This window comes from Anomaloglossus baeobatrachus, chromosome 4 (assembly GCF_048569485.1).
Source record: "Anomaloglossus baeobatrachus isolate aAnoBae1 chromosome 4, aAnoBae1.hap1, whole genome shotgun sequence".
Classification (NCBI taxonomy): domain Eukaryota; kingdom Metazoa; phylum Chordata; class Amphibia; order Anura; family Aromobatidae; genus Anomaloglossus; species Anomaloglossus baeobatrachus.
In genome coordinates this window covers 265,254,027-265,269,859 of record NC_134356.1, presented here as the reverse complement: position 1 = coordinate 265,269,859, position 15,833 = coordinate 265,254,027, and positions in this window count along the sequence as shown.

The window sequence follows — 15,833 nt, the reverse complement described above, 5'->3', positions numbered from 1 at the left end:
CAAAAACACATGCTTTAATTTTGATAAAAAAAAGCATGCGTTTAGCATCAAAAAAGCATATAAAACGCTTGGATTTTGATTTTGGATGCGTTTTCAAAACGGTCATTGACTTCAATGTTAGCTAAACGCTGCCAAAACGCAAAAAAGAATTGACATGCTGCTTTTCTAAATGCAGAGATTTTGGCAAAATTTTGTCACTGAAAACGCTGCATTTAAAAAAGCATTGTGCGGACGAATTTTGCATGCATTTTGGCATTGAAACGCTGCTTCTCAAAACGCTGTGGAAACGCATGAAAAAACGCAACGTGCGCACATAGCCTGAATGTTGCTTTATTGTCAAATATTGCTTGACTTTTCAGTCCTAAGGTTATGAAAGATTTTTCACATTCACCAATTTTTTTCTAATCACAGCACATCCTTTGTTTATTTACTTTAATATGACTGCAATCTTCAGTATGTAGTTCAAACTATCAGGTGTAGAAGCAATAATCATAGGCATAACCTCAATAATGCTCTCCTCAATCATAGTTTATTACACTTTTTATTAGAGCACAAATACAATAAATCTACAAATTTGCATTAAACTATATTACAACAAATTCCTGACCATATTCCAAATGAATCAAGAATTTTACGGTGTGTATATATAGATGATGGAGGGATGGATAGAGATAGAGGGATGGAGATGACACATACATATACACTATATATATAATTGCCTTATTCTGTCTGTCTGTCTGTCTTGCTCCAAAATTGTGTCCTTACGGTGGCACAAAGCTGATTGGCCGCTGGGCTCGCCATGGCCCCGCCCCCCGCACGGATTGGCCGCTCACCTCGGCTCCGCCCCCCACGGATTGGTCGCTCAGCCTGGCCCCGCCCTCCGCACGCATCGCCAGACATAACCTTGCGCTGCTGGGATTGTGACGGAGCCGATGTATGCTGGTAACTATGATACACATCGGGTAACCAAGGGACCTTAGTTACCCGATGTGTATAATGGTTACCAGCGTTCACCGGCTCCGTCAAGATCCCAGCATCGCAAGGTTATGTCTGGCGCTGCTGGGATCGTGACGGAGCCGGTGAACGCTGGTAACCATTATACACATCGGGTAACTAAGGTCCCTTGGTTACCCGATGTGTATCATAGTTACCAGCATACACCGGCTCCGTCAGGATCCCAGCAGCGCCAGACATAACCTTGCGATGCTGGGATCGTGACGGAGCCGGTGAACGCTGGTAACCATTATACACATCGGGTAACTAAGGTCCCTTAGTTACCCGATGTGTATCATAGTTACCAGCGTACACCGGCTCCCGGGGAGCCGGCATTATACTCCTCTCCCCCCAGGACTACTACTCCTATTATAGTCCTCCTATTATACTCCTCTCTGAGTATAATAGGAGAACTATTATAGCATGGGGGATGGAGCACGATGGGGGGTGCGCAGCATGGGGGATGGAGCACGATGGGGGGTGCGCAGCATGGGGGATGGAGCACGATGGGGGGTGCGCAGCATGGGGGATGGAGCACGATGGGGGGTGCGCAGCATGGGGGATGGAGCACGATGGGGGGTGCGCAGCATGGGGGATGGAGCACGATGGGGGGTGCGCAGCATGGGGGATGGAGCACGATGGGGGGTGCGCAGCATGGGGGATGGAGCACGATGGGGGTGCGCAGCATGGGGGATGGAGCACGATGGGGGTGCGCAGCATGGGGGATGGAGCACGATGGGGGGTGCGCAGCATGGGGGATGGAGCACGATGGGGGATGCGCGCAGCATGGGGGATGGAGCACGATGGGGGATGCGCGCAGCATGGGGGATGGAGCACGATGGGGGATGCGCGCAGCATGGGGGATGGAGCACGATGGGGGATGCGCGCAGCATGGGGGATGGAGCACGATGGGGGATGCGCGCAGCATGGGGGATGGAGCACGATGGGGGATGCGCGCAGCATGGGGGATGGAGCACGATGGGGGATGCGCAGCATGGGGGATGGAGCACGATGGGGGGTGCGCAGCATGGGGGATGGAGCACGATGGGGAGTGCGCAGCATGGGGGATGGAGCACGATGGGGAGTGCGCAGCATGGGGGATGGAGCACGATGGGGGGTGCGCAGCATGGGGGATGGAGCACGATGGGGAGTGCGCAGCATGGGGGATGGAGCACGATGGGGAGTGCGCAGCATGGGGGATGGAGCACGATGGGGGGTGCGCAGCATGGGGGATGGAGCACGATGGGGGATGCGCGCAGCATGGGGGATGGAGCACGATGGGGGGTGCGCAGCATGGGGGATGGAGCACGATGGGGAGTGCGCAGCATGGGGGATGGAGCACGATGGGGAGTGCGCAGCATGGGGGATGGAGCACGATGGGGAGTGCGCAGCATGGGGGATGTAGCACGATGAGGGGGTGCGCAGCATGGGGGATGGAGCACGATGGGGGGTGCGCAGCATGGGGGATGGAGCACGATGGGGGGTGCGCAGCATGGGGGATGGAGCACGATGGGGGGTGCGCAGCATGGGGGATGGAGCACGATGGGGGGTGCGCAGCATGGGGGATGGAGCACGATGGGGGGTGCGCAGCATGGGGGATGGAGCACGATGGGGAGTGCGCAGCATGGGGGATGGAGCACGATGGGGGGTGCGCAGCATAGGGGATGGAGCACGATGGGGGGTGCGCAGCATGGGGGATGGGGCACGATGGGGGGTGCGCAGCATGGGGGATGGGGCACGATGGGGGGTGCGCAGCATGGGGGATGGAGCACGATGGGGGGTGCACACCTCCCCCTAACACACACACACACACTGGGAACCACAAACACCGCCATACACAGACACCCACACACACCGCCATACACAGACACCCACACACACAGACAACGCCGCACACACAAAACACCCAACACACAAACACCGCGGCATACATAAATATACGCACATACCGCACAACACACACATTGCACAAAACATACCTCCCCCCAAAACACACACCCCACACCCACACAAACCGCGCAACACACACACACAGCGCTCCACAAACAACGCAACACACAAACAACACCGCTCTCACTCCCCGCCACACCCAGAACATGTACAGCGCCCTACACAAACACTTGGTAACTACACACGACAACATCTAAAATATATATATATATATATATATATATATATATATATATATAACAAAAATCATACATGAACTACACAATACGTAAATTATAGAATACCCGATGCGTAGAATCGGGCCACCTTCTAGTATATATATATATATATATATATATATATATATATATATATATATATATATATATAATATAATATAATGAGCAAGATTTCTTACATGGACTGTGATGTTTCGGTAAAGATTTTATTTTTCATTTATATAATTTTTTTTCATCTACAGATTTTTTTAAATTAATAATGTGTTGATCAAATGACCTAAAACCCCTATATCAGGGAGGAAGTGTCTTCCTTGTATTATGCCTGAAGAAGGAGTAAGTCCTATGCCAAAACGCATTGCCAATAAATAATTGTTTTTTTATTTCTATCCTTGCGGTTTGGAGACATCTTCAGTGGCAGTGCCTGGGATCCACTGACCTTTTGGCCGGCTTCTCACTTGTGATTTTCTCGCAGTAGTGCAATGCGAGTAATTCTCGCATTGCACTCGGACACATGTTAATCAATGAGGCAGCTCCCATCTGCGATTTCTTTTTTTTTTTCTTCTTCTTCTTCTTCTCAGTCCAAATCAGACTGCGAAAAAAATCGCAGTATACTGCGATTTGGAGAGTTTCTCACGCGAGTCTCTGTAATTCTCTATGGAAGCGTGTAAAATAAAGGAACACACACGCTCCACAACGTTCACATGCGTTCTCTGTTGTATTTAATGTCACATGTGAAGACATGATAAATGTATTGTTTCAATAAAGGATAATGGAACAATGTTTAGCACCATGCAATTTAGCTGTGAGATCAAAAATAGCTACTGTTCCATTAAGCCACGTGGGGTAACGATTATTTACATGAGCGTTACACATGTCTAAATGATTTAATTTTTTTTAAATGCTTATTTGGAAAAATGCATCAAACACGCATTACACACGCACTGCTATCATGATAAAATTCACAAGATCGCATTGCAGTTGCATAGCACACTGATCATAACGTGAACTAAAATTGGCCGACTTTTTTTCATGCAACTCGGACCGATTTTACACGCATAAGTGTGTTTCCAGCCTTTCCCAATTTTCTGCAATTGCTACAGCCTCCACCCACCAGGTGTGAGGTCAACGGCCGGTGCAGCAGCCTCATACTGGAATTCCATCCATCCACCCTTTCACGGAGTTGTGCAGTATACAATCCATCCAGACCAGTGGACAATTGATTGAACAAAAAACAAGGAGACCACCATGCTTGTGAAAATTACATCCGTGTCATGTAGTGCTTGCTCCCGCTGGTGCAGAGCAGCCAAAGTAGAAGATGATGAGGGATTCACACGGCACAGTCACTCGGAGGTAATTAAAATCCAATTGTTTATTGAAACGTGGTTAAGAATATCAGCAGTAATGCATGAAAAACTGACTCCTATTTCTGGCGCTTAGTCATTATAAGCTCATTTCTGGCTGAACGCATCAGAAATATGAGTCAGTTTTTTATGTTTTACTGCAGATATTTTTAACCATGTTTCAATAAATGACTGGATTATACTTACTGCCGAGTAACTGCCGTATAAATCCCCCATCATCTACTTTGGCTGGATAAGGCCCGTTTCGCACATCCGGCATTTTGCCGGATCCGGCACGCATGCAGTATAGTACATTTATTTACAGTGGAGGTGCGACACCATGCGGTTGTATGCTTCATGCATTGTCCGCATGGTGTCGCGCCTCCACTGTAAATGAATGTACTGTACTGCATGCGTGCCGGATCCAGCATCCGACGAAATGCCGGATGTGTGAAACGGGCCTAATTGGTTGGTCTGTTTTCCTTGCTAGAAAGCAATATGACACAGAGAGAGCCCTTTTGTTTCCTTTTTGCATAATTCTTTTTTTGCATCAGTGTGAGTTCTGTGTGACCGTTTTTACCATTGGTGTTTTTCACGGATGAATAAATTACAAAGCTTCTCTCCTTTTCAGTGTTGAACACATACGGTAGACAGATGCCATCAATGTACTGTACGTGGTTTTCACACTGCCAGACTTGAATTGGCCCTTGCCATTCATACGAACGTAACAAGAGACATTCCTCTGTTCAGATTATAATGAGTATGTTTTGTATTTGTGAAAAAAACAGATACAACACGTACGCGCCACGTCGACATCTGAATGAGGCCCTAGAGGTGCCTTGGTTTTCCAAAATAAGGAGGCAAAAACACCTTGTTTTGCGACGATTTTGCAATATCTCTGCTATGGATGTAGGAAGCTGCAGCATATAGTAGTGCTGCATGGCCACCCCACAGCTTCAGCGATGTACTACAACCTTACAGAATTGTTTTACTGCAGATACATTAGTAAATTATGACAGTGCTATAAGTGTGGTCAGAAGGCATACAAATGATGTGGTTGTAGGTTTTTAAAAAATTTCTCTAGAGAGTGGACAAATCCAAGAGAAATTTTGTCCTTTAACATTTGTATGATTGTTGCATCACATAAGTAGGAATATTCTAATACCTGATACTACATGAAACTGATCTAAAAAAACATTCATTATGCTCATTCAAAAAATTCCCTCTGCAGCCAATTTCCATTTTTGCACTTTTGTTTTTTTGCACCACCTTTCAAGTATCATTACATTTTTATTTTTCCAGCCGCATAATGGTTTGTTCTGTGCTGGATGAGTTGTAGTTTTCCCATTCAATGCACAAATAAAGTGCAAAATGATGAAATTGAGAAACATGCCATTTTACCATAGTTTTGGGGGTTTTGTTTTTATGGCGTACAGTTCGTGGTAAAAGTTACCCTGAATCATGATTCTCCAGGTTTATACAATTACGGTAATACCAATCTTGTACGGATTCTTTTTTTTTTTCTTTTCATGTCATTGGATTTTTTCCTTTCGTCACGACAGCACCCACGAGAGAGGGATCCGCCCCCTTCAGGACAGGAAACCTACAGATAAAAAGGGGCGGTCCCCCTCCCTCATCAGTTGGTTTCCTGTCCTGCATGGAGAGGAACCTACAGTACCTGGGTCCGGTTGAGTCCGTGCGGTCTCCGAGGGAACGGCGGAGCTCAGGATCCAGAAGCACGGTCGGTGGAGCTCCCCTCGTGGACTCCGTCCTCCGGTGCACCTCGTCCTCTTTCCTTTGGTCCGGCTTTGCCTCCAGGGAAATGACGCCTGCACATGCGCGTGCCTGCTTCTTCTGGGTTGCTCTGCTCGTGCGCGGCAGGGGGGGGCCCTGCCGCGTCAGTGCGCGCTCTCTGCTGCCGTGTCCCGGAAGTACACGAGCGCTTCCGGGGGAGTGGACCGGGAAGGTTCCTAGTGAAGCCCGTGGACCCCTCCTTCCTGAGCCGGACGCGGCATGGTCGGTAAGTTGCTGTCTGTCGCCGGCAGTGCACGGAGGCCGGCGCCTCTACCTGTGTCGCGGGCTGCGCCTTCCGGCTGCACGGCGTGTGCGATGTGTCCGGGGCCGCGTCCGCGCTCTGTCTCCTTGACGGTGGCCCGGCAGTGCACGGTGGATCATCTCAGACTCTCTGCCTGCCCTTCCCCCTGCCGCCCGTCCGGGGTCGGTGCGTTGCTTCAGGCCGGGAGCGGGCCTTTGGAGCTAGGATTCTGCCGCATGGACGGCGGCTGGGCCTCCTGACCCCTGTGTCCCCTGTGGTCTCCTGACCTCGGTGGCCTCGGGGCCTTTTCTGGCCTCTGTGGCCTCCGGGCCTCTGTGGACTCCGGACCCCTGTGGCCTCTGTGGACTCCTGGCCCCTGTGGCCTCCTGGCCTCGGTGGCCTTCTGGCCCCTGTGGCCTCCTGGCCTCTGTGGACTCCTGGTCTCTGTGGCCTCCTGGCCTCTGTGGACTCCTGTGGCCTCTGTGGCCTTCTGTGGCCTCTGGGCCTCTGTGGCCTCCGGGCCTCTGTGGACTCCTGGCCCGTGTGGACTCCTGGCCCCTGTGGACTCTTGGCCCCTGTGGACTCTTGGCCTCTGTGTCCTTCTGTCCCCTGTGGCTCTGTGCCTTTTGGCCCCTGTGTCCTCCTGGCCTCTGTGTCCTCCTGGCCTCCGTGTCCTCCTGGCCTCCGTGTCCTCCTGGCCTCTGTGGCCTCCGGGCCTCTTGGCTTCTGTGGCCTCCGTGCCTCTTGGCTTCTGTGACCTCCGGGCCTCTTGGCTTCTGTGGCCTCCGGGCCTCTTGGCTTCTGTGGCCTCTGGGCCTCCTGGCTTCTGTGGCCTCCTGGCTTCTGTGGTCTCTGGGCCTTTTTGGCTTCTGTGGCCTCTGGGCTTCTGTGGCCTCTGGGCCTCCTGGCTTCTGTGGCCTCCTGGCTTCTGTGGTCTCTGGGCCTTTTTTGGCTTCTGTGGCCTCTGGGCTTCTGTGGCCTCTGGGCTTCTGTGGCCTCTGGCCTCCTGGCTTCTGTGGCCTCCTGGCATCTGTGGCCTCTGGGCCTCCTGGCATCTGTGGCCTCTGGCATCTGTGGCCTCTGGGCCTCCTGGCTTCTGTGGCCTCTGTGCCTGTTGGCCTCGGTGCCTCTTGGCCTTTGTGCCTCTTGGCCTCTGTGCCTCCTGGCCTCGGGCCTCTGTGCCTCCTAGCCTCGGGCCTCTGTGCCTCCTAGCCTCGGGCCTCTGTGTCTCCTGGCCTCGGGCCTCTGTGCCTCCTGGCCTCGGGCCTCTGTGCCTCGGGCCTCTGTGCCTCCTGGCCTCGGGCCTCTCTGCCTCCTGGCCTCGGGCTTCTCTCCCTCCTGGCCTTGGTGCCTCCTGCATAGGTGCCTCCTGGCCTCGAGCCTCTGTGCCTTGTGCTTCCTGGCCGCGTGCCGCTGTTGCCTCCTGGTCTCGTGTCTCCGGCCTCTGTGCTTCCAGGTCTTGTGCTCCCTGGCCTCTGTGCTTCCGGGCCTCCTGGCCTCTGTGCTTCCTTGCCTCCTGCCCTCCGGCCTTCCTGGTCTCTGGGCCTCCTGGCCTTTGTGGCCTCTGTGGCTTCTTGACCTCTGTGGCTTCCTGGCCTCTGGACCTCCCAGCCTTGGGCCTCCGGACCCTGTGCCTCTGTGCCTCCTGCTTCTGTACCTCCTGGCCTCAGGCCTCTGTGCCTCCTGCCCTCTGTGTTTCCTGGCCTTCTGCCCTCTGTGCCTTCTGCCCTCTGTGCCTTCTGCCCTCTGTGCCTCTTGGCCTCTGTGCATCTGGGCCTATGTGTCTCCTGCCTCTGGGCCTCTTGGCCTCTGGGCTTCTGTGCCTCTGGGCTTCTGTGCCTCTGGGCTTCTGTGCCTCTGGCCCTCTGTGCCTCTGGCCCTCTGTGCCTCTGGCGCTCTGTGCGTCTGTGCCTCGTGGGGCCTCTGTGCCTCTTGGCCTTTGGACCGCGGGGGCCTGTGTTCTGGTTTTCCGCCTCTGCCGCCTTGCGCCTCCCTGGCCTTGCGCCGGGCCTGGCGCCTCGGGCTTCATGCTTCGCTTCTGGTGTTCCTTGCTGCTCCCTTCTGGCCCTGCCGTCCCTGGTTCTCTCTCCTGGGTGCCGTGCTTGTTCGAGCGCCCCTAGGTTCTTCCGTCCCGGCCAGCCCTCCTGTCACGGAGTCCCTTCCTTCCCCCCACGTCGCGGAACTCCCCTTGCCGGTGTGTTTTTTGTCGGGGCGTTGCTGCCTTCCCGTCCTTGCTGCGCTGTAGGCAGCCAGTCCGCACCCAACCTTGTGGTCGGCTGTGGATGCTCTTCCTGCCCTCCCTTCCTCCCTCCTCATCTGCTGTATTCCGTTGTCCTCTGTTCTGCTGTTCTCCTGTCGGGTAGGGTTATGGGTCTCTCGGTCGGTCCCCTCTGGGTGCCTGTTTCTGCCCGGGGCGCCCTGTTTGAATCCCGTCTTGCGGGTTCTGAGGGGGTGTGCGCTTCCTTCTGGCTGGGGGCCGCTGCCAGCCGGTCCGTATACCGGCTCTCCTCCCTGGGGTCTTGCTCTAGGGTTGGGCGCCCTGCCCTTTGCGCCCTTCGAGCCCCTCTCTGTCGTGTGCTCTTCTCCCTTCCTTCCTTTCGCGTCCTTGATTGGGGGGGCGCTGTCCCCCCCCCTGGGTCGCTCGGCGGCCCCTTGGCGGCTGGATGGGTCTTTTGTTTTTTGTCTTTCAGGGTTCTGGCTGTGCTCCTCTGGTGTCGTGCCGTCTCTTGCCCCGATGGCTGTGGGCTACTGTTTACCTCGCATCTGTGGTGCAGCCTGTTCTCCTGTCCTCCTCGGTGACGGATCGTTCTCCTGGGAGGTGGCCTCCTCCGTGGTGGCTGTGGCGTATGTCTCCTCGACGGTTTTGTAAGCCTGTGGCCTGGTCTTCTCCTTCCACTTTTCCGGGCTCTGCCGGCTGGCCTTTGGTTCTTCCACTGACCTTCCATTTGGCAGCTTGGCTCTTCACGTGGTTATCCCGCCCTCAGTGTGTCTTCTCTCTAAGTCTCTCGTGGGTGCTGTCGTGACGAAAGGAAAAGACTATATTACGTACCGGTAATGGGATTTTCCTGAGTCGACGACAGCACCCTTTACACCCCTGCCCTTTCTTTGTTTGTTTTTTCTCACGCTTCGGATGTCCTGGGCTTCATCTGTGTTATTTCCTAATTCTTTGGCGGTTCCTCTCCCGGTCTCTGCAACCAACTGATGAGGGAGGGGGACCGCCCCTTTTTATCTGTAGGTTTCCTGTCCTGAAGGGGGCGGATCCCTCTCTCGTGGGTGCTGTCGTCGACTCAGGAAAATCCCATTACCGGTACGTAATATAGTCTTTTTTTTAATTTTGTAAAATAGATATTTTTAAAATCATTTTTGTACTTTTTAAGTACACCTCTTTGAAAAGTAAGATTTTTGCTAATATCTCACTTAACACAAGAATAATTTTCAAAATTTGATGAAACTGAGTTTCATAGAACATTTTTTTTTAACCCATAACATTAAAGGTTAATAATGCAACTTTCATTACAAAATCTTCAATTTTACCCAAATTATTTGATGCAAAAATGAATACACTCCCAAATCAGAAACTACCTTAATTAATATATGTATGGCCTACATGAATTTTAAGGACCGCACCAAGCTGTCTAGATATGTAAGGAACAAGTGGGTGACATGTTGCAACAGGTTTTTCCATTTTTCAAGAGCAACATCTTTTCGAGCCTAGATGCGGGATGGTGAGTGATGTTCAACTTTTCCATTCAGAATTTCTTAACAGGGGTTTCAGTTGGGTTCACTACCAGATTTATACAGCAGATGAAAGAAGCATTAAACATTTCATTCATTGCTAAGTAATTATTTTTCTACAGGTGCTATTGACAAGAATTTTGTACCCAATGCCAGTAACAACCCATCCAATCCACACAGGCAAAGAAAATCAAACCATAGATGCCCATAAATTATGTGTAATGAGAAATGGCACAGTGAAAAAAGTATTGAACACAAAGAAAGAGCAAAAACCGTGGAAAGTCATTACACCAGCTGAAAATCAACAGTAATTAGAAAGCAATACTGCTACTTACTGAAAAATAATAGCTGGTTCGATTCATGGCTTTTAAAAAGGTGTCTCATTTCCAAGTGTCACACAAGAAACATCTTATGATAGGTAAAACCAGTGAGCTTTTTCAAGATCTTCACAACCTAATTGTAGCAAATGGCATAGGTTACAGAAGGATTTCTAAACTACTGAAGGTTCCAGTGAGAACTTTTAGGGCCATAATTCAGAGGTAGAAAGACCATAATTTCACCATAAACTGACCACAACCAGGTGTTCCCAGCAAGATTTCAGACCGGAATGTGAGAAGTGTTGTCCAAGAGCCAAGAACCTATGGAGTTCTACAGAAAGACCTGGAATCACCAGGTACAATTGTTTAAAAAAAAATCCAATAAGTAATGCACTCAACATCCATGGCCTGTATGTACGTTCACCTTCCATTGCTGAACAAAAAGTATGTTCAACCACATTTAAAGATTGCTCAACAACATTTAGCCAAGCCTGTGAGATATTGGGAGAATATAGTCTGGTCAGATGAGACCAAAACTGAACTCTTTGGATGCCATAATACATACCTTGTTTTGAGGCCAAAATGCACTGCATAAAACACCATACCAACAGTGAAGTTTGGAAGTGGCAAATGCAAGAAGTCTTGCAAACAAAATGAATGAATTGGAGACTCTTATGTTAACCATGGATTATGATGTGGTGGGCATTACGGAAACCTGGCTGGATGAAAGCCATGACTGGGTGACAAACATACAGGGTTATAGTACATTTAGGAAGGACAGGAAAGGCCAAAAAGGTGGTGGGGTGTGTATATTTATTAAATCTAACCTAAAACCTGTGTTGTATGAGGACATTGAGGGGAACAGCAACAATGTAGAGTCAGTATGGGTAAATGTACATGGGGAGGGGAATAATGGAAAAATGCTAATTGGAGTTTGCTATAAGCCTCCTAACATACCTGAACAAATAGAGGGTGAAATGCTGGAACAAATTGAAAAGGCAGCTAATAATAATGATCGGGTTCTTATTATGGGGGATTTCAACTATCCAGACATACAGTGGGACATAGAATCTTCTGGTTCTGCTAAAAGCTGTAAGTTCTTATCTACCATTCAAGACCATTTCCTCTCTCAGATGGTAGATGAACCGACGAGGGGAGATAATTTGCTAGATCTGGTCCTGTCAAATAGACCGGATACAATTTCAGATCTACAGGTCCGGGAGCACTTGGGCACCAGCGATCATAATATGGTAAGCTTCAACATAATATTCAATAGAACATTTCAAAGGGGGAATGCTAAAACCTGGAATTTTAGGAAAGCTGATTTCAACAAATTAAGGGAAGAGCTTAAATGTGTAGATTGGGACAAAGTCATGGTAACTGGGGATACCGAACATAAATGGGGTAAGTTTAAGGATATACTACTAGAGTCCTGTAAAAAACGTATACCCAGTGGTAATAAAATGTCCAGGAATAAAAAGAAACCACTATGGATAAATAAGACTGTACAAAGTATAATAAAACAAAAACAAAGGGCATTTAAAATCTTAAAAGCTGAGAATACAGAAATAGCATTGCAGGAGTATAAAGATATCAATAGGAAATGTAAAAAAGAAATCAAACAAGCAAAATTAGCTACTGAAACAAAAATCGCCAATGACATTAAAATAAATCCCAAAATCTTTTATAAATACATTAATGCCAAAAGGAAAACAAAGGATAGTATCGGCCCCTTAAAATATAATAACAAGTTAGTTATAGAGGACAAACAAAAGACTGAGATATTAAATAGGCATTTCTCATCTGTATTCACCAAGGAACTGACTGTACCAGGGATCATTCAACAAGTGAAAAATCAAAGTCCACCACCCGATATAATTAATTTAACACAAGATGAAGTACGCCTACGTCTGAGTAAATTAAACATTGACAAATCCCCAGGGCCAGATGGCATTCATCCACGAATATTGAGGGAATTGAGCTCCGTAATCGACAGACCGCTGTATCTCATCTTTTTAGACTCACTTGTAACATGGTTGGTGCCTCAGGATTGGAGGATTGCTGATGTGGTACCGATATTTAAGAAAGGTAAGAGGGTAGATCCAGGCAACTACCGTCCAGTAAGCCTGACATCAGTAGTATGCAAAGCTTTTGAGGGCATTTTAAGGGATGACATGCAAAAATATATTGCAGAAAATAATATGATAACTGACAAACAGCATGGATTCATGAAAGATAAGTCGTGTCTAACCAACCTGTTGGGGTTCTATGAGGGGGTAAGTTCAAACCTGGATATTGGTAATGCAGCTGATGTGATTTATTTGGACTTTGCAAAGGCATTTGATACTGTACCACATAATAGCCTTATACTAAAGCTCCAGAAGCAAGGACTAGGGGACACAATATGCAACTGGGTAAGGAATTGGCTAAAAGATAGGAAACAAAGAGTAGTTATAAATGGTACATTCTCTAAATGGGCTGTAGTCAGCAGTGGGGTGCCGCAGGGATCTGTGCTTGGACCGATTCTTTTTACTCTCTTTATTAATGACCTTGTGGATGGGATTGATAGTACAGTGTCAGTCTTTGCCGATGACACCAAACTATGTAGGATATTAAAAACTGACCTGGATAGTACAATATTACAAAAAGATCTGGATAAGATGTCAGAATGGGCAGATACTTGGCAAATGAGATTTAATGTTGATAAATGTAAAGTAATGCACCTAAGACGGAGTAATCCTATAACTGCGTATACATTAAATGGAAGTAAACTCGGGACTACAGAACAGGAGAAGGACTTGGGTATTCTCATTACAAATAAGCTGAGCAGCAGCACTCAATGTCAAGCAGCAGCTGCAAAAGCAAACAAGATTTTAGGGTGTATAAAAAGATTAGATCCCGTGATCCCAACGTATTGTTACCCCTCTATAAATCACTTGTAAGGCCACATCTGGAATACGGGATCCAGTTTTGGGCTCCACATTTTAAAAAGGACATTCAGAAGTTAGAGTCAGTTCAAAGGCGGGCAACTAGACTATTACAAGGAATGGAAGGCCTCCCATATGATGACAGGTTGAAAAAGTTAGATATGTTTAGCTTAGAAAAAAGACGTCTCAGAGGAGATCTCATTTATATGTATAAATACATGTGTGGTCAATATAAAGGACTGGCACATGACTTATTCCTTCCAAAGACAGTACTAAGGACTAGGGGGCACTCACTGCGAGTGGAAGAAAAGCGATTCCGACAGCTAAATAGGAAAGGGTTCTTTACAGTTAGAGCGGTCAGACTGTGGAATTCCCTACCACAAGAGGTAGTAATGGCAGATACTATAACAGCTTTTAAAAAAGGGCTGGATGATTTCCTCAGTACACAAAACATTGTTGGTTATAAATGACTTAGTGACTAAATGTAGAACTGGTGGAGGAAGGTTGAACTAGATGGACCTAGGTCTTTTTTCAACCTAAGTAACTATGTAACTATGTAAGTGTGACTATCATGGTGTGGGTCTGTTTTTCAGAATTCGGCACTGACAAATTTCATGTAATTGAAGGAAGGATGAAAGGACACATGAATTGTAGTGCCGGCTCCCTGAGTGCAGCGGCACACCACGGCATCCTAGCGCCATGTCCCTGCCTACTCCTTTTTCCTTTTACCTGTATGGCCGTCCACATCTAGCATGGTCCTCTGCACTCCCACATGGCAATCCTCGTGTTGCATGGTCCTCGGCTCCTCTCCCATGGCCACCCATGTGTCACATGGTCCTCGGCATCCCTTCATTGCAGTCCACGTGTGGTGTGGTCCCTGGCTCGTCCTCCCTGTGGATGCCCATGTGTGTGTCAGTCCTCAGCTCCTGCCTAGGCCCCAGACCCTGTGATTTCCTGGTCTTCAGCCTAGGGGGCGTGCACAAGTGCTTCCTGTGCCTTGGAAAGGTGTCTCCAACATATCACTGGGAGACACCAAGTACTTAAGGCTCCCTCCCCACTAATGGGAGGGGCCAAAGCAATGCATCATCATTGTTCTTCGCAACCATTGATTCTCATCGTAACCTGTGTGTTGGGCCTGCCTGCCTGTCTGGTCTCCCAGCCTCCAGCACCAGTCCTGCATGCAACCAGTATTGCTCTGCTGTGTTTGTCCTATCTGCTTCCCTGGACCTGTGTTGTCTTTTCTCTGGTAACAGCCTGTATCCTTCACCTGTGTCCGTACCAGCCTGTACACTGCACCTGTGTCTATACCAGGCTATATCTTGCACCTGTGTCTCTACCTGCCTGCACCTGTCATTCTGTCTGCCTCAGCCATCCCGGCTGCACCGGCTGTCCCATGCCTGGTGATCCATGCCTGATGACTTGGACCCTTATAACCGGATTTCTGACCCAGATGACCTGGACCCTGATGACCGGAGTTTCTCCAGATGTCCTGTCCCGGCTGCACTTGTGTCTGATGTCCTGTGCCTGATGTCCTTTGCATGATGACCTGAGTCTGATGACCAGTGCTGGAAGTTCTACACCTACCTGTTCCATTCCAGACTGTGTTCCTTTTGTACCCAGTTTGTCCCGCCAGTGCCTGTTCTGCCTGTGCTGTCCCCTGTCCTGCTGTCTCCCTGCTCCGCACAGTCCCAGTTACTGCCCTGGAAGTGGCACCTGGCTTACTGCCTTGCAGTGGGTGCCTAATTAAGCCACTCCCATGAAACGATATGCCTGCGTTCCCACTGTGGTACAGTGGATCCACGCCCACTTGCAGCCCTCACCAGCGGTGAGCATGTACAGAGACATTCATAAAAATCTGCTGCCATCTAATAGGATGATGAAGATAAAACCAGGGTGGACATTTCATCAAGACAATGATCCAAACACACAGCTAAGAAAACTCTCAATTAGTTTCAGAGAATGAAAATAAAGCTACTAGATTGGCCCAGCCAATCATCTGAAATGAATCTAGTATAAATTTATGAAAGGAACTACACCTTAGAGTTCATAGAAGGAGCCCATGGAAGCCTCAGGATTTGAAGTGTTTGTTTGGAGAACTGGTCCAAAATCACACCTGAGCAATGTATGTGACTAGTTTCTCTACACAGGAATTGTCTTGACGGTGTCATCACCAACTAAGGCTTTTGTACAACATATTAAACAAATTTAAGTAAGCGTGCTCAATACTTTTACACTGTGTTATTTCTCATTTTTACATATAATGTATGGACATGTATGGATTGATTTCTTTGCCTATATGGATTGGGTGGGTTGTTACC